Source organism: Poecilia reticulata, chromosome 4 (genome assembly GCF_904066995.2).
Source record: "Poecilia reticulata chromosome 4, P_reticulata-male-v2, whole genome shotgun sequence".
NCBI lineage: Eukaryota > Metazoa > Chordata > Actinopteri > Cyprinodontiformes > Poeciliidae > Poecilia > Poecilia reticulata.
This window is the reverse complement of record NC_088833.1, coordinates 28,830,646-28,852,098: the sequence shown is the minus strand read 5'-3', so window position 1 is coordinate 28,852,098 and position 21,453 is coordinate 28,830,646. Positions and strand designations below refer to the sequence as shown.

The 21,453-nt window shown below is 39.5% G+C and overlaps 1 long non-coding RNA gene across 2 annotated transcripts in view; it reads right to left on the bottom strand.

Moving 5' to 3' along the window:
* Positions 1–308: 308 nt before the first annotated feature.
* LOC103463966 (uncharacterized) overlaps positions 309–21,453 on the bottom strand; it is a 119,930-nt gene continuing 98,785 nt past the window's right edge. For both annotated transcript variants that reach the window (XR_014087361.1, XR_533562.2), the window contains exon 4: positions 309–446. This is a non-coding gene — a long non-coding RNA (uncharacterized LOC103463966). The remainder of the gene's footprint in view (positions 447–21,453) is intronic.

Genomic DNA, 21,453 nt, shown 5'->3' with positions numbered 1-21,453 from the left:
TTTTAGAACCTGGTAAAAACTCTATCCATTATGCTTTAGAACCTTAGAAAAAGCAGAGAGTGTAATTTTATATAATCTTCTACCTTAAAATATCAAATACTTACTCTTGGACGATGCTCAGTCAGCCATTAATTTAGCTTGGTCACAACAAAGCGCATACTACTCTTAGAAAAAAAGTCAAAATCTTATCTTCATTTACTACTCCAGGAGTGGTGATACCAATTTGTTCCAGCATGTGAAGATACTGAAGTCAGGTTTTCCAGATATTTTTCTAGATGTATCGCGGACCATGACAGGGTACCCACACATTTTATCAGAGATCTTGACCTTTATTTCTTTTCTTGTACTCTGTATTTACTCCACAAGGTGTTGATGGCCAGCGCAGGTAGGTCTGTGTGTGTTTTTTGTGTTATCGAGTGTCATAAAAGGAGGAGTGAAAACCGCACCTGAAGGACAAAATCACAAAGTTAGTTATTAACTAACGCAGCAGAGGTAAAGAAACTCCAAAGGAAAGAAAAAAACCTAACATGATCTTTACAACAGAATGAAATGAAAAGCAAGAAGGGCAAATTTAACGAAAAAGAGCCATGATCTGAAAGGAATGGCGACAGAATAGTAATTGAAAGGAATCAGAACCAAACGTGTGAGGCTCGATTTCTGAGCAACACTGAAGGAATGTTAATATGGAAGACATGAAAGTAAGTGAACACATTTGAGCAAAACTAAATCAATGATTAAAAAAAAAAAACTAAGACAAGCAGACATTAACAGAAACTGAAGAGCAAAATACAAACAGAGCAAAACCTATTGATGATGTCAGTTTTATGTAGTTTCTGAAATTTTTCCTTGACCTACCAAAAAGGGCTTAATAACTTCAGCTTACAAACTAATAGAAAAACCCATCTTATGTTTGGTTTGTGCTTGACGCCTGTACATTGAGCTTACAATCTTCACCCTATTTAAACTCTGTGTCTTGTGCCCACTGTATATATTCTGCCAGACTGCTGTAATGGGTGCCAATGGCCATGTTTCAAAGATCTGACTGATCTTTGAAACATGTTCAGGGTTTCCCCCAGTGTATTATAGGCCTGGCGGCCCGCCATGCTTTACTAGCAAGTTTAGCTTAGCAAGTTTTCTGGGGGAAACCCTGATGTTGATACTTTTCTGCATCCATCATTCTGTAGATTTGCTGGTGTCACATTCTAGGGTAAAATGTGCTTCAGGTCCTACAGCGGAAAACCAAACCCAAATCATCAGCCTTCATGCAGTGCGGTCTTGTGTGTTTGGTTTGCTCTAAACACTATGATGTGTTGTATTGCCAAACGTTCTTACTAGGTCTCATCTGTCCAAAGTTCAATCCAAGGTTAGCAGAAACTGAAATTGTGCCCATGTTAATTTTTTGTTCAAATTGGGGGATTTTATTTCTGATTGCAATCTGACCTTAGGGTAATTTTGCTTGGATATTATGTTTGGCGACTTCTTTAAATTGTACTGTATGATGAATTTCAAGTTGTAGAAAGGGACAGTATTATGCTTTTTCCAGCCATATAGTCTCATTTTATAGCACAAACAAGCATCTATGTTACCCTCAGTTATAAAATGCTGTATGTATCAAATAAGACTTAAAAGAAAATTAACGCCTTGAAATTGGGTCTCTGTCTCTTTAAAACTCCTGCTCTTTCTGAAACTCTGCCAAGTCATCATATGGCTCCTCTATGAACCTTTTAGGAACCAGCATTGCACTGAAAAGTAGCTCCTATAATGAGCTCAGCAGATGCATAGGTCCACCAGGTGTTTGCTAATTGCTGCTGGCTAGTCTGAAGGAGTTGATTGGTGGAGTCACGGGGCAGAGCTGATTAATGAGGCAGAAGCTTGGAGACTTGGAAACTGCAGGAGAAGCTTTGTCCTTAAAGGCGGAGCTAGGTCCACCCTGGCGTTTTGTACAGCTGAATGGTTGCCACGGAAGCACAAAAGATTTCTCAAACATTCATGAAAGACTCAAGGCAACACTGGCTGTTTTTGAAGAGAGAATAACATTATAATGTTATGATGTAAAGCTCAAAAACGTTGATTTTACATACTACTGCCCCTTTAAAAATGCCCTCATAACACTTCCCAGATCAACCGCCACCTTTAATAAACTTCTTTGGATAGCGTTGTCTAAGTTGTTCTACTTTGGCATTCTGTCATTATATTCTGACCTGTGTGGTCCAAAGCAACCAAACAGCTAAAACTCCTCCTTTAACAGAGACACTCACACTATTGATGATCAGGTAATGGGTAGCAGGATGTTTTTGTCACCCTCTCTGTTGAACCCAGCAAAGCTCTGTTTGGTTTGACACCTGTAATGCAATAACATGCATTATGCTTTAAAAATTAAAGGCTGCAATAGTAACACTTTAAGTTTCAGGATTTATGCACTGAAAAAGAACCAAGGTCATTTGTATGCAGTGCACTGTGTCATGAATATAATTAAAGTTGGCAAAAAAGACCCCACGCCTATACAGATGCCGATCATGTTTTAGCACTGCTCAAAATGAATTTGTTGTGCTACCCACTTTGTCTTTCAGGCATTGAGAAGACATGAATGAAGAGTCTGATAGCAGGATCACGGTCTTTGTTCACGATAACAACCGGATTCATTGGTTCATTTAAACAAGTGTCTAAAAATCCGTGCGACGCACCATGATTAATTTTCCCTCAGTGTTTTTCTTCTCTTATTTTTTTTTTCCTTTAAGGGGGCGGTTTGTTGATCTTAAGGAAATCAAATTAACCTCGTTTCCAATCAAGATGGCAGGAACGATGAGATCTATCCTCACATACCAATTCGAAGCAACAATGTTTCATAGATCTTAACCCAGGGTCGCGTTATCTGCAGTTTTATCATTCAACTGTGGTGCGTATTCAGGTATGGTCATAAGAATAGCAGTGTGCTACAAAGAAAAAGTCAGTAAAGATCAAAATTCTTACAGCTTGTTTACTTAATATGAAAATCCTTGCGAGTCTCAACCACATGAGTCCAGACCCTGACCAGTGAGCAAACACAACTATCCCCAAATAAAGATTTATGTTTTGTACTGTAAAATTATGAATTAGCAAATATATCTCATTAGCTGGTTGTCTGCTAGGAATGCGTGAAAACTGTCAATATTCCTTTAATGTCAAAAACCCACAATTTTGCAAATGCGGCGTTTCCATTAAATAAGAAACACAATTAAAGTCATGTGTGACTAAGTTCATTCAAGTCATTAAAATACATGCAGTGCCATCATCTTCCTACTACTTCCTGTCGTCTTGTCTGTGGTTTGTGCCAGTGGCAACATAATGTTGTTGATCATGTGACTCGTGATACAAAAAAACTGTTTCCATCTCAGTTTTGTGCAATAAACCAATTTCAATATGGCGGAAAAAATTGACCTCATCCTAGGGCCAAAACGTTATTAAAAATGTAATATATATATATATATATATATAGATTTTTATTGTCATATCTTCATTAAGCTTTTTTTACTTTAATTATATGGAATGGAAACGTAGCTACTGTTCTTTACCTGGACCTCTCAGATACTTCAGACTAGCCAGCAGCAATTAGCAAATATATGGTGGCACTGCGCATCAGCCGAGCTCATTATAGAAGCTGCTGCTAAGCGCAGCGCTGGTAAAAATATTTCTAAAGGGTTAGTAGAAGAGCCATGTTATGATGACTTCCTGAAGGCAGAGTTACAGGAAGAACAGACGCTTTTAAAGGGACAGAGGCTCAATTTCACAGTGTTACATTACAAAGTTTCTTTTAAGTCATGTTTGATATATGTAGCATTTGGCCAAAACCTGAAATTAACCGTCACTTGATTGTGCCATAAATTGGTACTATGTGCCTGGAAAACACTTAATACTGCCTCTGTTAAATACAAAAACAATTACTGTACATACAGTAAGTATAGTCTCTGATGCGCCTGTTGAAATTGAATTCTTTTAACTTCTGACATTTGTTTATTTCACCCACACATTAACCCAGAAAGTCTGACGCCTTCTTTTCTGCCCTCTTGTCAGTTCCGTCTTTTGTCCCTTTGTCCTAAAACTACTGTATGCTAATGGTTCTGCAAGGACTCAAAAAAAAAAATGTCGCTCAGTCTGACTGAATTAAACAGGCGAGCGAGAGCATTGCTAATTGTTGCAGTCATTCCACATATAATCCTTTTAGCGTTATTTTGCTGCGGAATAGGGGGGAGAAAAATGTGTTAATAAATAAATAAGAAAGCAAATAAATAGGGATTGATTTGAATGCGGTGTCTAGGGAGATGTAGTGCGAGGAGGCGATAATAGCTAAGCTAGCTTATAACATCTTTGTTTTCACCGAGCACTGCGCCGCGCTCTCAGGGCGCCACAAGAGGATTTTTGGCAAAGCCGTTCTTCTCAAGGTCCACACTTTGCAAAGCACTCAAGGAGGCTTCTGCGCTATCAGTGAATCAGGATCCATTCGGCCCCTCTTGGTAAAGAAGCTGGAGGAGGCTACTCATAATCAATGGCTTCTCCCCTGTGGATGCGTGTTAGTGTATCTGACACTTGGGGAAGGCTAAACTTAAAGAAAAAAAACAAACAAAAAAACAAACAACAAAGACGCCAAATAGTAGTCCTTTTGGAGGAGATTAGTTCCACATGTTAAGGCCAAGAATGGAGAGCTGCGTCTGGATATTATTCTGCTCCACGAGCAAACAGCACTCGCTGCTAAGAGGCTGAGAATTTATTGTGATTTCTTACATCCACAGTGAATTTATTGTTGTTTCTCAGAATTCCTCTCAGCGTCCACTTTGACACAAATAAATGACTTTGGGACCTTGAAGGTTTAATTTGAAAGAGCACATGTCTTGCAGTCGAGGCCCCCGCAGTGAAACAATTGCTTTTTTTTGCCTGGTAAGGAAGACTCGGCGTGACACGGCGGAGGAGAAGTGTGGCACAATATTTATCTCCCTGCCCTTGGAGGTACGGCGCGCACTTCCAATTCATCCGCGTTTCCCCCCACCCCCCAGAACCCTCCGTCAGAGCAGAATGAAAGCACGACGACAAGAAAAGAGAGACCTTTTCATTACGGCAACATGGATCATTTATCTTGCTGAGTTTGCTCTGTCGCGTGTCATCGATTGCAGGAGTTTTCCGGAAACAGTGAGACAACTGAGCTTAGATCACAGGCAGGAGGGTGGAACACGACAACTCATCATCCAAACAGAGGAAGATTTCACAACTTTAGACAGAGAGAGACAATAATGGAAGGGGAAATATTTGATGTTGGAAAATTTCATTCGCACACTCTCAAGCCAATCCTTGTAAAAGTACTCCTACCTACCTATTTATTTTCCACATTTGCTGTCATGACAACCAAAAACTTCAACATATTTTGGGTGGATTTTATGTGATAGACCGACATAAAGTGAGATTAACTGAAGCAGAAGCTATCTGTGAAGGCCTTAGAGGTCTGTTACAGAACATGTGGGAACAAATGTCATCACTAAGACCAATGAACACAGCATACAAGTCATGAGGAAGCTATGGAGACGGCTCAAAGCATAGCAAGGGTTTAAAACAACATTCCAAGGTTTGACCAGCTCACAGAGCTCTGTTCAATCCGTCATCTGAAAATAGAAAGATGAAAGCACAACTACAAACCTACCAAGACACGGTTCTCCACCTAATCTGACAGACGAGGCAAGGAGATCATGGCCTACATACTAAATCCTGTGTGGTACAAAACTAACAGGACATCAGAGTGAAAACACCCTTCCATCTGTGACATGGGAAGATGGACGGCGCTAAATAATCCTGGAAACTATAGACACATTGAAATGTGACGTGATGCGCGCAAAATCCTTAAAAAAAAACTGCTTGCTGACAATGACTACCACTGGTTTAAGTGTGAAATTGTCAACATGATGAGTTACATCTTAAATGGATGTGTGATATATAAAAGACAAAGAGACGTAGTGCTTTGCTACTAATTGTCAACAATGCAACTAGAAAATAAGGTCTAAAGGTATCACATCTCACACTTCAGTAAAATGTTTTAATTAAAAAATGAAGGGAAGTAGGTCAGTTATGCTAGCTTGACTTTGACAACCTCAATATATAGACGTGTTGTGAAATTGGGTGCATTTCGGTTCAGGCAATTTCCGGTAAGCATCATAGTGTTGAACTGGTGCGTTGCATATGTCACGGACAAACGTTAGCATTCAAGTAAAACTTCAAACTTCAGCAGTCTACGCCTCAAGAAGGCAATCGTTTAACAGCTGAGAGTCCAGACCCTCTGTACGAAATGAGGCGTAGAACAAGGGGCTGGTTTTCACCACACTATGTTCGCCTTACAGCAGGACAACAACTGTTAATGTGCAGCCTTAGCCCAAAGCATCTTTCTGTGTTAGATTGGCCAATCTGAAGTGTAGTTCTAAAATAATTTGTAAAACGACTTGAAAACTGTTGTTTAGAGATGCTCTCCAACTGTTGTGATAAGACCGAGGTATTTTGCAAAGATGACTGGGTATAATTTTCAATCTCTATCTGGTATACCCCATATTCTGGCAACATTTACCATGATACAAAGTTCAGTGAATGTGAAAAAAACTTGAGTAAAATGCCATTTGTACTACTTAGTTTGTACAAATGGCTTTTTTTTCCCCACGATAGAAACAATAAATATCTGTAGATTCAAAAGTGTGAATAAATGAAGTCTTTGCACGCGGTTTAGTGATATAAGTCATGTTGACTTAAGAAAGTTGCATCCTGAAAAAGCTTATTTCAAATAGGCATGCTTTTCCAAGAGCGGTATTTGTGTTTGTGGTGCTATAAATGCTGCATCATGCAGTCACAGCCGTACAGTTACCTAAAAAAAGACGAGATAAATGTTTCTTATGGTCACTTTTATTGTTATCACAATAATACCATGAAATATAGTGAGAAAATTCTAAGTACATGTTGCCCACCCCTAGTACAAGCTGAATGAAACTTACCCCAAAACACTTCTATCAATAAAATCAGAATGAAAAGGTCATTCAACTAATTAAACAAAACTGCACTCCGCACTTTTCTCCATCTTATTTGTAGAACAATCTTCATTCTCTTGACGTTTGTATCTGTAATGTGATAAATTGTGTATAAGGGTGCGGATTCTTTTCACTCAGTGTTCCCAAAATCCCACATTAGAGAAGCAAAAACCATCAGCCGTCCATCTCGCCCTGTTTAGTATTCTGCCCATGAAACAGTTTAAACCTCATCCTCCATCAATCTATCTGGCAAAAGATATGAGATAACTTTTTTTTTCTTCTCAACAGATGATATTAAGTGCCTCCTATTATCTCCATAGGTCTGTATCGTATTAGAATCTGCAATCGCGGGTCAAAAAGTATACGCCGCTCTTGTCTCGGCCAGTGCAGCAGAATTACTTTCCTGTGCACAATGGCTGAATGGGTTGAGGCTTTGTCATTTAAACTGCATAAAGAGGCCAGAAATTGATTTTTATTGTAGATCTTCATATCTAATAAAGCTCTGAGGATCTCCTTTCTTCATTGTCTGAATGGCCGCTGAATGCTTTCAATCTGCCTCTGTTTCATGCATAAAAGTGGAGGCCACGATGATAGGGGCAGAAGGAGGGAGGGGGGGAGGAGAGGGGCTGCAACGCAAGTCAAAAGCATCCCTTTTCTCTTTTTTCCTCCTCTCCTTGGAAACTAGACTTGGGGAGGGTGGGAGAGGTGAAGGAGCTGGGGGTAATTGAAAAGTGAAATGTTTTTTTTTTTCCCTCTACCTCTTTGGAAAGAATGTGTCTTTTTCAAACAGAAAACACAGCCAGGACTTGCTTCCGCTAAAAGAAATCCCCTTATGTTGCATCCACAGAACACAGCCAACAAAGATATCAGTCCTGTTGCATTTGGAGGGCAGCCTACTTTGTCACTGCTGTTTTACATGCACAAATAATAAATCTTCTGCCGTTGTATGGAAAATTTGATTTTCTTTTTTTTTCTTTCCTTTTTTAAATGCGACTCCCCTTTGCAAGAGCTCCCTGTTGCAACTCAGAGAAAATAAATAAGCTTTATATTGAATTTTCTTGGACAATTACACCCACTCATTGATATCATTTCATGTTAATTATGAGCTTTTAATGATTTATTATTATTTCCAGGTTGCAGAGATAATGCAAACAGATTCAGTAGTCTAAAAAAAGGTTGGTTACTAATTTATTGCAGTTTTTCTGTTATCAACACAAGGTCAAAGCTCGTCCTTGGAATTTTGCACCTTGCCTGCGTGCTTTTTGTAGCCATCAACAAAGATTCGGGCATGATTTTGGCCACCTATATGACCACTAGCGCTTATTTAAAACTCAGTTGTGTCCTGGGATTGACCCTGCTTTTCAGCAAAGTCCACAGGAAGGTCATCCTATTACTACCATGTCACTTTGGTGTATCCATTCCAAAACTTGCTTTGTTTGTCATTTTTTTCAGTCGTGTGTGCCATGTGACAGTTACAAAGGACTGCTTGCACACAGCGTTTGGTAGGTTATTATATTTAAAATGTCAGACAATCAAGCTATGTATGTTGCTAATATATATCTGCAGCTAAATGTAGTCTAACTGCCCTTAAAGCTGTAATACGTAACTGAACTTTTATACAAAAAAAATCTCCATATTTGCATATTTGTTAGAACTGTCGCTAGGTTCTGACAATATACTGCGAGGCAGATAATTGGTGAAAAAATCTCCTCTGCCTTCTTCCAGTTCTATCTAGAAACAACCAATCACAGCCAAGAGGAGGGTCTTAGCGCTGTCAATCATGCCTCTGTGTGTGCGTGTGCGTGTGTGTGTGTGTGTGTGTGTGTGTGTGCGGCTTTGACAACCTTGACTTGTAGATGCACTGCGGAATACGGTGTGCATCGGTTCAGTAAAAAAAAAAAAAGGCAACCCACACAGATCATCAGTAGAGCTGTTTAAATTAGCAACTGAACCACAGCTGTGTTCAGACGGTCACTTATTAATAACCGCAAAATAAACAACAAACCTGAAAACATAACACCGAAACCAACTGAATGTTCTGTGCTTTATTTGGAAAATTCTGATGTGCTTTATTTATTTTCATTTTTATTTTTATTTTTTGGTGTTGAATCCTGATACACTAGTGGACCTGTTGTCAGTTTCTATGGCAACAGGTCTGTGTGTAGTGTAGCCCACAGAGAGTGAGAAAAAGGCAGAATATGAATGGTTTTAAGTTGTTCTCCAATGGTTTTTCTGTGTTATTTTTCTCTCTGCTGTGGCGCACTGCAGTGACTGAATAATACTGACATCTCCAGGTTTTGTTTTCTTAACGTAATTGTTCTACTGCTACAGTGCAGCTATGGATGGCAAGTAAAAGAAGTATTTTTGTGCAGATGCGTAAAATTTCCAGATTTAAACAATAACATGCAACGTGTCAATAGAAAATCAATGGATGGATGGACCATCGTATTGTGGGGGTTAAAAATAATACATCCAGATAGCAACTGTCATTGATAGCTAAGCTCGCTTTGACGAGAAGCATCCTTCTGTGTTAACAGCTTAAGATCTCGTTACACAACCCTTAAAATTACACTTCGCTTGAAAAGTACAACTTATGTTTGAACCAACTCCAAACAACTGACTCCTAAATTGTTATTTAGGAGATTATGTTTGCCAACTTTCAGAGGAACATTTCAGAGTTTCTTTTCTACCCGCCCAGTCACACGACGAGCAAAGCCACTGACGGGAGTTTAGCTCTAATATTTACACGGCCCATTGTGAGGAACATAAGTGTCAGGAAATGTTACGATCCGAATGTAATTTGAATGAAAAACGCAAGCAACACATGCCCCCTGTTCCTCTCAGTGGCTCTCCAAACAAATCAGTCTCCGCTCGCTTGTTTCAACTGAATGTTATGCAAATGGCACAGCTCACCTAGCCCCTCACAGGGGCTGCGCACCCCTCCCCTCGTTTCCCTCATTTTAGGTGATGGTAAATTTGTAAACAAAATTTGTTTTCATGCATTTGAATATGATTAATTATCGCAGAGTAATCCAGCCGCACTTGTAAAGACTTTTCACAAGAGATTAGAATTTCAAAGTGACAACCATGATAGATGGCAGCATTCTGTAAGTGGCAGATTAAAGGTCACAGCGATGAACTGGGGGAACTGTTTTTTATTTTTTTTATTTTTTTTAAGTTGAGGCAGATGCGATCAGAGCCGCGCGGCGAACAGACAGGCGCCTTAAACAGGCAAGAGTGATTATGGAAATGGGTATCTGCTCGCGACGAAACATATGGCAAGCGCCTAATGCCGTGTAACACTAGGGGCTGGGTTTAATCAAACTTCGCCAATTAAAAACACAAATGTTATGCAAACATCTGAAAGTCTAAGGAGAAAATACGGAGGATTGTTATTAATGATAGGGAAGGAATCCGTCTCCGCTAATTCTCCGACTGTTTCCTCCACTGCTCTCCTTTCTGCTGATAAGACTGATCATCATCGCAGGCGCTGCCTAAATAAACACGCTGTTTGGAAGAGAAAAAAAAACAAGACAGGAAATCCACGAGTTTACAACAGCAGGATTTAGATCATCCCACTACTCGCAAAAAAATAAACAGAAATGAAGATAGACATGAGCATTGTTTTAAAATAAGGTTAGACGATGAATTGTGTTCATTTCACGTCATCCTTTTAGTTAAACATGCCCTCATTATTGGCCATCATCACCCTTCTTTTCTAAAACAGTAGTTCCTGCAGTCATATGAGTAAATCAGGAAACCCTGTTAAATATTCTGAGGGGTAAATTAGTTTACTGCCACCAAAATTGAACCTTATTATGTTTAAGCAAATAGATAACAAAAGAGGCTAGAATATTCAGAAACCTAATTTCTTATCTGTGGTTGAAATAACTTCAGTATCTTTGTTTCTATTGAACATATATTTGTGCTATCTGGAATTAAGAAAATAAATGTGCTCAATGGAAACAACCATCTGCACTAGGATGAGGTGTTTTCTCTGTCATATTGAAATTAGGAAACACTTTTTGCATCACGAGTCGTGTGATCAACAACTGGATGTTACTGCTGTTTCTGCTGTTTTGCAGAAAAAGAAGATCAGGCTTTGAATATGGTCAGAACTTTCTATTTCTGAGTGTCCCGCCAATCTTTGGTGGATTTACAGGTTAGTTTTTCTACAGTTGTTGCATCCAATTTATGACAAACATCTTTTCTGCTGTGGTATCGAAATACAAACATTTTAGACCAATTTGTTCAAAAATGCCTGTGATGTTGTCTGTGATGTCTGATAGTTATTGGTGTTTTGACAACCTGTGTCTATGTTGAGACTCTTATTTTGAAGTACAAGAATAAGGAAGTCAATCCTCCTTTGAATTTGCACTTTGAATTGCTTTGTTGCTGAAAATGTGCTATTTGCAGGGGCGGATCTAGAAATCTAGAAAAATATTTATGGGGTGGCAAGACGGTGGCAGGGATTTTTTCAGGGGTGGCAGCATATGCCAGTATATATATATATATATATATATATATATATATATATATATATATATATATATAGAACGTCTCACTCTCACATTTAGTTTACACAGACCTAACATTGGACTTAATTTACTTGATTTATTTGTTGCAAAATGTTTTAACTTGCATTCATGTAGCACTGAGGTTTAAATTTAATTTCTTAATATAGTATAGTTAATTATTTTTATGTCTTTCATACTCCTGCTAATTGATATATATTACTGGATTGGACAGTGCCTATTAGTCACTATGTGATTCGTTGAGTTATGTCCAAAAAACCATTTTATTCCAATACAGGACGAGCAGAAATCTGTCACAAAAATATTCGTAGCGCCATCATTTGTTATCAGATATATATTAAATACGACTTAAAATAAAGAGGAGAAACTGATGTTTGATAAGTTCTCCGTGATACAAATCTATAAACAATTTTGTTTCTGTTAGTTCTGTCAAGATGCAAAAAGGGGCAAATTTCTCTTATATTGGTCAGTCGTTTTATTTTAAATATGCTGTGTAGTTTGATGATTAGTTCAGTTTTTGTTGCTTGTTTAACTTTTAGGAATTGCAGCAGCTGCAGACAGTGCGCCACAATAAAGGTACAATAAAGCTGATAAACAGGTGAAGAACCAAACACCACTTCTATTCCGCCTTTTCTCACTCTGTGTGTTGGCTATGGCAACCGACAGACAACAGCTCACCAAGCAGATAGAGCAGAGATTACCGATCAGGGGAATCAACACCAAAAAACAAACATTTCCCACACAAAAAAGAAGCAAAAACACCAAAACAGAACATTCAGTCTGTTGCATTATGCCGTCAGGCTTGATGTCTATATTGTCATTATCAATAATTTTTTGCCCGACTACCGCGGTGGTTGATTAGCTAATTTAAACAGCTGCTCTACTGATGACTTGGTGTGCGGGTTGACCTGTTTTAGTGCTAACGGGACCAAAACACACCGAACTGCGCAGCACATGTTAAGGTTATCAAAATCAATAGAACGCTAACAGTTAGGCTGGAATACCTGACCCACTGCTCACTTGTTCAATGTTTTTTTAAGTTAAAACTTTTTCCTCACCTGTTAAATCTGAAGTTCTTGTTATCTAATTCATAGGGTTGAATTAACCGCTAAATATTGCGTCCATTTCTCAGATTCTTTGCGTGACTGTGGTATTTTCTGACCACCCATAATGTTGACTCAATGGACAGCAATGGCGCATGTGTGGCGCACGATAAGTCACATAATGTCCAGGCCATCAATGCTGCTGCCTCGCGCTCTGCTCTGTCCTTCTCTCGCACTTCCCGCTACTCAGCAGTAGGTGTCAGGTTACGTTGTGTTGCATTCAATGTTGTCGAAGAAAAGAGATTTGTGCGCTTAATGTCCGATTTCCCAAATTATTTATTGAATTCATAGTCGCCAGGTGGGGTGTCAACAGGGGTGGCAAGGCTCTCATTTGGGGTGGCAACTGCCACCCCATGCCACCCCAGTAGATCTGCCCCTGGCTATTTGTATAGCATTTATATGTATTTAGTCAACGTAATAAGGTTGACTAAAATCTGCTTGACAGACTAAGACTCACAACACTTTTGTTAAAAAGGCGTTGAGGAACTTTTATTTACCCAGTAGGAAAAAAAACTGAGTGACAAACTACGTATGATTGACTTGTTGACACTGTGAGAGGCAAGAACAGGAAATGTGCTTCAGGGGTGGTACATTAAAGGGCTGTTTCACCGTTTTTAATGACAATGAACTACATCTGATTACCTCTAGTTGGTAATCTGAAATATTTGCACTGATCAAGCTGAACTGGATATATCTGAGGACAAAGATGCTTTAAACTGTTTGAGGTTTATGAACTTTTTATTCTGTTTGTGAAAACTTCTGAGAATTTTTAATATTGTTTTTCTGCTTTAACTTAAAGTTAAGAACAAAACAAACACAAAACACAGACTGTTGATGGAAATCCCTTAAAGGACGGGTGTTAAAACATTTTGTCAAATGGAAAAAAACTGATGACTCAAAAGTAGTCATGGACAAAAAGAAAAGCAAAATAAAAAGCAATTTTTTAAAATGGATATTTATTGTAGAAAGGGATGTTTTTATTAGGGCCATTGTAGATAGAAAAATTTTTTTAGTAAATTTTCACCAAAAATCACACACTTTAAGATTAATTTCATGAAAAATTCCAAGTTGAAATGTTCAACAATTTTATAGAAAATTTCTGAGTTTTACAAGTCCATTATGAGAAATTTATGCTGGTAATAATTGTACCTTATTACAAATGAAACGCCTACATCTTCGGGCCACATTTGTATCATATTTGCAGTGCAGTTGGGGGCCGCACAAAATCGGCCCTACCTTTACAAATGGCCCCTGGGCGCAGCATTTTGGGCATTTGGGTCTGCACACACCCCAACCTTAAAGGGATCTTTTAAGATGTAATAACCAATCAGCTCCTGTCTGAACTAACTCTAAAAGAAACAACACAACTTCCCCTTTAAATTATAGACTTCCTGCACGTCTACTGTCTTGCTGATGCACAGAGCCTTTAGTTTCACCGCTGCGTGAGATTCCAATGAAAAACTCAAACCCGAGCAGATACTGCTGCTTCCTGTTGCAGCGACAGAGCGTCTCAGCAAGGAGTTATGGGTACTGGTGAAGAATTTGGGTCCCGTAATGACATGCGACTTGATTCAGGTGTCTGCTGCCATATCTGCACTGATGTCAGTATTACTCCAGCAAAAGCACACACGCGCACGCACGCACACACACACACACACATACATATGCATTCTCTCGCTCTCACACACAGTATCAAGCTCAATCATTCATCCCTGAATAAACTGTGTTATTCCATCAGCTGGTACAGTCTGCACACAAACCAAATCCATTTAGACTGCAGCCATACTTTCACCAAAGCTCTGACTCAAAAATATACCGCTGCATCTGCTTTATGGTCACGCAGGTTAAGTGAAATACATATGCTCTTTATTGCATAGGTCTCTGTGTTTTTTTTATGTATACATTTATGATTAGGACCCCCAACAAATAAAAAAGAGGGGTTTTCTGCATAGGAATAGATTTATAATTTAAGGAGTCGCACTGAATAAATTAGATTCATTTGTGAGATTAAAAGTAACTTTTGAAAATAACTTACTTTTTTATAAAGTCTGTATTTCTGTATTTTTTGTTGTCATCCGTTGTCATATTTTAATTTCACATGTGATTTCATCAGCCGTAAGTAAAAAAATATCATTAAAAGAAATATGAAAAAAAGGATGTAAAGTAAACCACAAAAAGCCTTGACACAAAACACAAAACGTTAAAAAATACAATGTGTCTTTTCACTGTTAATGGGTTAAAAAAACTTGACTTATTTAAGAATAAAGAGTACAACTCATGCTGTTGAAAACCTGACATGAACTGTGATTATAATGTGATGACTGGATTTTTTATATAATATTTGAGGCAGAACATTGAACACCACTTGACCTTGCCCTCCTTCACCTAGGCTGATGCTCAGAACTCTAGTAAAAAAAAAAGATCTCATAAATACAGCAGAATATTCATTCAAAGTATTGAATTGTGATGTGATCTTTTTGATTATCATTTTCCAAGTCTTCAATGTTTTTTAACGGCAGTAGATGCATTCACGCCGACCCTGTTCAGTCTGTTTTAATCAAACTTTAGTTCGTTTGATAAGAAAGTCCGTTTTGTTTGGGAAAGTCTGAATACTTAATCGAACTCTTATGCGGACCATAAACGTTAACTCTGGTCTGCCTAAAAATTTTTATCTCAGCATGTATGGATGCAAGCGGGCCGGAAAGCGCTAAAAAAAAAAGGAAGTGGATTACAATGCAGGGCATTCTGGGTAAATGCAAGCAAAACAAACACGTAATTCTAGCCCTAGCGGAAGAAACGGCTTGTTGCTACTCCAACTCTGTTTACATTTCCTGAAGAAGGAAGTTGCACTCCGAGTCTTCATCAGAGATTTTTTTATGTCATTTTGTTCTGTGGTTGTTGGTGCAGCGCCACCACAGGCAAGGAGGGGAACAGGTTTCTCAATTGGTTTGGATTGTTTGACGCAGCAGTGTGAAAGCAAACCGGAGCAACTTTAACAGTAACAAATGCTGTAACGTTAGTCCCCACTGGAACAGAATCCACTGGACTATCAGCTGTGTTTCCATCACATATAGGACTGTGATATAGGACTCTCATCTAACCAAGAATCAAACAGAATGGCATTGGAAGGAAGCAGCCCTTCTTTAGGAGAGGATCTGACTAAAGAAAAACAATTACAGAAACTATGCATCATTTGTGGCTTTGAGGCTGTTTTTTGTCTAGATGGGGAAAATGTGACAAGTTTGTTTGAATTAATTAAGTTTGTTCATCATCAAGGACATTTGCCTATTATGGTATTTTTCAGCCTCAGAAAATTTCAGGGAAGAAGAAAAAAAAGTACAAAAATTTGATCTCAAATTCTTTTATTGGAACTTTTTCATCATAATTTCAGTTGTTCTCTTTTCAATCATTTAAAAAAATAAAAGACAAGTTAAAATAATCGATTTATATACTATTTCTGATGCTTATTTTCTGATTGGCTGCCAGTCAAATTCATCAAACTGCTTTGCTCCACAAGCTAGCATAGCTAGCAAGAAACAGAAAAGCTCGACAAGACAAAGACCAAAGGAACCATTCATAAGAACTGTGGGAATAAAATAAAATTTTATGTCAATATAAAATATTACATATGTTCTTGTAATCAAAAGAGGGGATTGTGATGACAAATTATTATTAAAGATAATATATTATCTGACAATAACATTGCCATGTCCATCTAAAATCAGGTGACATGAGGCAAAATTTATGCTAAATGAATGCAGTAATTATAGAACAGTGAACAAAAATCATTCTAAAAGTTTATGTTTCCTTACATATTTTGTAGTAATGTCTGTGGGTGTTCAAAAGAGGGTCAGAGGTTAATGCTAGTTGGGGGGCCTTGGTACCCCCCCTCCACCCCCTCATATGCATCCTGGCCTCCGTCACCCAGAAGGTAAGGAGGATGTAGGGTGTGGAGGCGGGTGGTGGTGGGGGGGCTCGGAGACGATTCTTTATGCAGCTCTGTGTGTTGCTTTCATGTTGTCCAGCCGGTAACTAAGTTGGGTTGCCGGGGGCGATGGCTAATTCACACCCTTAGATCACGAGCATGAAATGAGAGAGCAGGGAGCGCTAAAGCCCTGAGGTTAATGATAGCTCCATGGCACCACTACACACACACACGCACGCACGCACACACAGACACACACACACCGCTCCATACAAATCTGGTCAAATGGTTTCATTTTAGATGATCCCCAGAATCTCCTAGCAGGGGGGGTGGAGGTGGTGTGGAGGTGGAGGGCTTGAGCAATGAACACCTGAGATAGTTGGCCTGATTTTAGAGACAGGAAAAGGAAACAAGAGCGTTCACTCTGTCCAGTTTTTTTTTCTCCACCCTTCTCTTTAAGTTTTGCCCTTTTGTAAACAAGCATCTGTGCCTTTGTGTGTGTGTGTGTGTGTGCACGTGTGTGCGCGTGTGTGCGTGTGTGTGAATGGACACAGCAGGGGAGCCCACACACACACAATCTATTTCGTCATGATAGAGGTTGTTTTTTTTTCCACAGAGATCAGCAAAAAGGAAAGACATATTTAAAAAAAGGAATAATACAAGTGTGAAGGACTTAAAAAAAATCTTTTACTCCCCTACTGAACAAGCATGTTTATGAAGACTCCCTCCTTTCCCCGCTTCCTTCTCTTTTTTTTCATGCCCCCCACCCCTTTATTTTTATTTTTTCAAAGTTATTTCAAATACCCCAGCATGGCTTTGTGAAATCTGTTTGTTTGAGGGCAGCATTAGATGTGACCAGCGTTTTATTGTGACATAAAAACCGCATTTCTTCCTTGGCAGATTAAAAATAAAATCGGTTAATAAGAAAAGCTGTCAGCAGCAGAAAATGGCTGACATAATCCGTTTATCCTCCAAGCAATAAAGATACTGGTCCTCGGGAGTCTATCTTTCCTCTTATGTTATTTCGCCCAAAACATTATCTTCTGTGCATTCAGATGGATTAAGAAGTCATAAGGGAGATAGAAAGAAAAATGACGGGATACAAAAAAAAATTATATATATATATATCCCCTTTCATTCTGCATCAAACACATTCACAGGAGGGAATGCGCATGATCCTTAAGTTAATGAATAAACAAGCAAAAAACAGAAAGGAGGGAAGAAAAGAAAATAAGCTTTCAGAAAATACGATGAAAAGAGATTTTAAAAAAAAACTAGAGGGGTCATCAGAGCCAGGCAGTGGAGCAGATTGACCCCAACTCACAATAAGATGGCACTATCTTTACCTAACCCTCTGCTGTGATGTGATGTGCTGATAGACAGAAATTAAATGTCTACTTTCAGCACACAGTAGATTACATGAATACAGCCGTGAAAGGAGGAAACACTAAAACTGCCGTCACACCGTTTCCTTCCCTGGCGTTTTGAAAAATATGGGTAACGTGGGTCTAAATGTAAAAAAAAGTAAAGGGGATTTAGTGTAGCCTTATGCTCTGCTGGGACTTTGATGCATGTGTCACTTCTGATGCACTGAAGAGTGCATGTATGTTAGGATCAATGTTGTGGAGTTCACAGATCCATTATGGCAACAAACGTTACCTTTTGAGTGAAGTCACTGGCTCACTTCATTATTGGTTTTTTTTATATTAAAACTTCAATTGCTCATATTAAAATGAAATTACAATGTCCATTAAAGGGGCAGTTTTATGTAAAATCCTCTTTGAGCTTTACATCATGTTAAAATGTTATTCCTTTATCAAAAGCATTCCTGGAGTATTGCCTTGATTCTATCATGCATAATTGAGAGATCATTTAATCTCTCATGGCAACCATTCAGCTGAGCAAAATGCTTAGGTGGACCTAGCTCCACCTTCAAGGCACAGCTCCTGCTCAGAGTTCAGCTACCGAGTTTCCGCCTCACAGAGCAGAAGTCCTCTACTCAGCTCCTTCAGACTAGCCAGCAGCAATTAGCAAACACCTACTGGAACTACGCATCTGCCAAGCTCATTATTGGAGCTACTGCTCAGCGGAGCACTGGTAAAAATGTTCTTAAAGGGTTAATAGAGGAGCCATGTTGTGATGATTTCCTGAAGGCGGAATTTCAGAAAGACCAGGAGCTTCTTAAAGAGAGAGAGTCCAGATTTCAAATTTACACAGTCAAATTTGTTTTAAGTCATATTTGTACAGCATTTCTGTAACTGAAGGCAACATAATTACTTGATTGTGCTATAAAATGCCAACATATGCCTGGAAAACGCATTCCACTCTCAAAACAATCTATGACATATTCTTTCTGTCAATATAGTGAATAAAAGAAAATAGAAATAAGTTAATTCTAGCTAAAAGAAGAGACGTTTGGTTTGATTTATCTTCAGACATTTGTGGCCCCTGAACTGATTGTGTGAATGTGGGCAATATTATGTAAAACCAACTTCTTTTTTTTTTTTTAGCTTTACATCATGTTATGTTATTCCCTCACCAAAAACATACCTGGAGTGCTACTTTGATTCTTTCATGCATGTCAGAGAAATCATTTAATCTCCATGGCAACCATTCAGCTGTGGAGAACGCAAGGAGGGGCCAAGCGCCGCCTTCGAGAACAAAACTCCTCCTCTGAGCTGCAGCTGAGAAGCTTCCAAGCACAGCGCACCGATCCTCTGTGACTCCCCAACTGAGCTCCTTTAGACTAGCCAGCAGCAATTAGCAAACACTTGGAACTGCACATCTGCTGAGTTCATTATAGGAGCTACTTCTCAGTTAATAGAGGAGTTATGTTGTGATGACTTCCTGATGGAGTTTCAGAAAGAGCAGGAACTTCTTAAAGAGACAGAAGCCCAATTTCAAGGTGTTAAATTTATTTTAAGTCAAATTTGATATATACAAGATTTTTATAACTGAAGCTAACAGTTACTTGACTGCTACAAAACGGCACTATGTGGCTGGAAAACACATACTGTCCCTTTAAATCTAATCAAGCTAAAAGTTGGATTCAAATTGTTTTGTAAAGTGGAATTAAGAGATTATTTCAGTGATTTTGCCACATTCTTACTAATGGTCCTGATAAAACGTGGTCAGTATTGTAACGTTACATCAATGTGTGAGGGGCATGATCCACCACTGTCTCTTTATCCGGCCTGAGAGAAAGTGGGACTCCACTGAGGTTCACTCAGAGATGAACCGCTTCTTCGGGATCCACAAGACTGACAGATAAAGGCGCCCGCAGAGCTGGTGTGTGGTCAGAGACGGCGGGCCGGCGGTGAAACGCTGATCTGGATCGGTTTGTAAATGATTAAAGGGGCGGAGTCGCCTGTGAGTGGCAGCCAGCGTGTGCCGCAGTGCCGGGGCTCTGAACCCGGCCCGTGTTCCGTTTAATCACGTCGCCTCGGCTGGTAATGAAATTTGATTACGCCTCTAAAGGCAGCAACGTCGGGTCGGAGGTCGGGTCGGAGGGGGGTGGGGTGAAATATTAATGTCTTCCCAGATTATGCATGGAACCTGTGTGTGTAATTCCCCCCTCCTATATCCTCTTGTCCACCAGCAAATTGTTAGTAGTTCATCATTAGTGGGGAACTTTTTGCATTTCCATTTGTCTTTTCCGTGAAAGCAGTGCTGTGATTAATGCGGGCCTTGAATCATTAGTTCATCAACAGTGTGGTTTTAACTGATCGCTGCAGATACATCAGTGCTCTCCGCCGCAGTGGAGATAAACAGTCGGCGGGCTCCCGAGGTCTATCTGATGATCTATAGAGCTTGGCTCTTACGGGGGGGCGGAAGCCACATAACTCACGATGCTAAGCGCCCCAACCGACCGCACTCAATGAACAGCTTTTGTCCGTATCCGTCTGAGAACACCCGGCTATTAAACTGCCATCACATTTATTTGTAAAGAAGAGGGAAAAAAAGAATCACGCAGCTATCTCTCCCTTCCCAAAAATGTGTTTGCATAGAAAAAAAAAAAAGAGTGGGCATAATTAAGTAGTTATGATCCAAAGAAGTAAAGCCCTTCTGCAGGGCTTCATAGGAATAATTGGGACACTATAAGAATTGCAAGCATCAGCTCAGGGCTACTTGAGCTCCTCAGAAGGGAAGGAAACACGAAACCGAGACAGACTTTGCTCGAGTAATAAATACTTAGGAGTGACAGCCTTTCTGAGACTGACAACGCGGTGGCTCCGTCTTTGGAGCAATGATGTCAGCGCATGTTGTTCGACCCTGCAAACAGGCCACTCAACAAGGCAGCGGTGTTGATGTGCCAATGACGTTAGCAATCAACAAAACGTCTTCGTTACCAAGTCGAAGTGGAACAACTAAAGTTTCTGTCAGCATGTGAGCTGATGGAGTCAGTTTAAGGTGTTATGAACCGCGGATATGAAGAAGAGTGCCTGCAGTACGTAACTTTAGGTTTTTCTACATATTTGTTAAAGCGTCATCATATCATGACAGTTTGAGACGTAATCTGGAAAAAGATCGATTTCTTCCACATCAGAGCCAGGAGGAAGGTCTGGCTCTGATCAATCAGCCTCTAAATGCGCTAATGGAGGAGAAACAACTCCCTTACAGCAGAACTGTTTATCTGTTACTGACTATGCTAGCTAACCTTAGCATTCATGACAGGCTCTTGATGGAGAGAAGCTGTAGGCAGCAGAGAGTAACGGGCGGTGAGCAGTGCCACATGAGATTGTGATTAGCAGCGCTAATCACAGCAACTTTCCAGAAGTTGGGACACTAGAAGAATTGCAAGCACATCATCCAACAACCAGAGGGAATAATTATTCAGACCTCATCAACAAAAGTCCATGAAA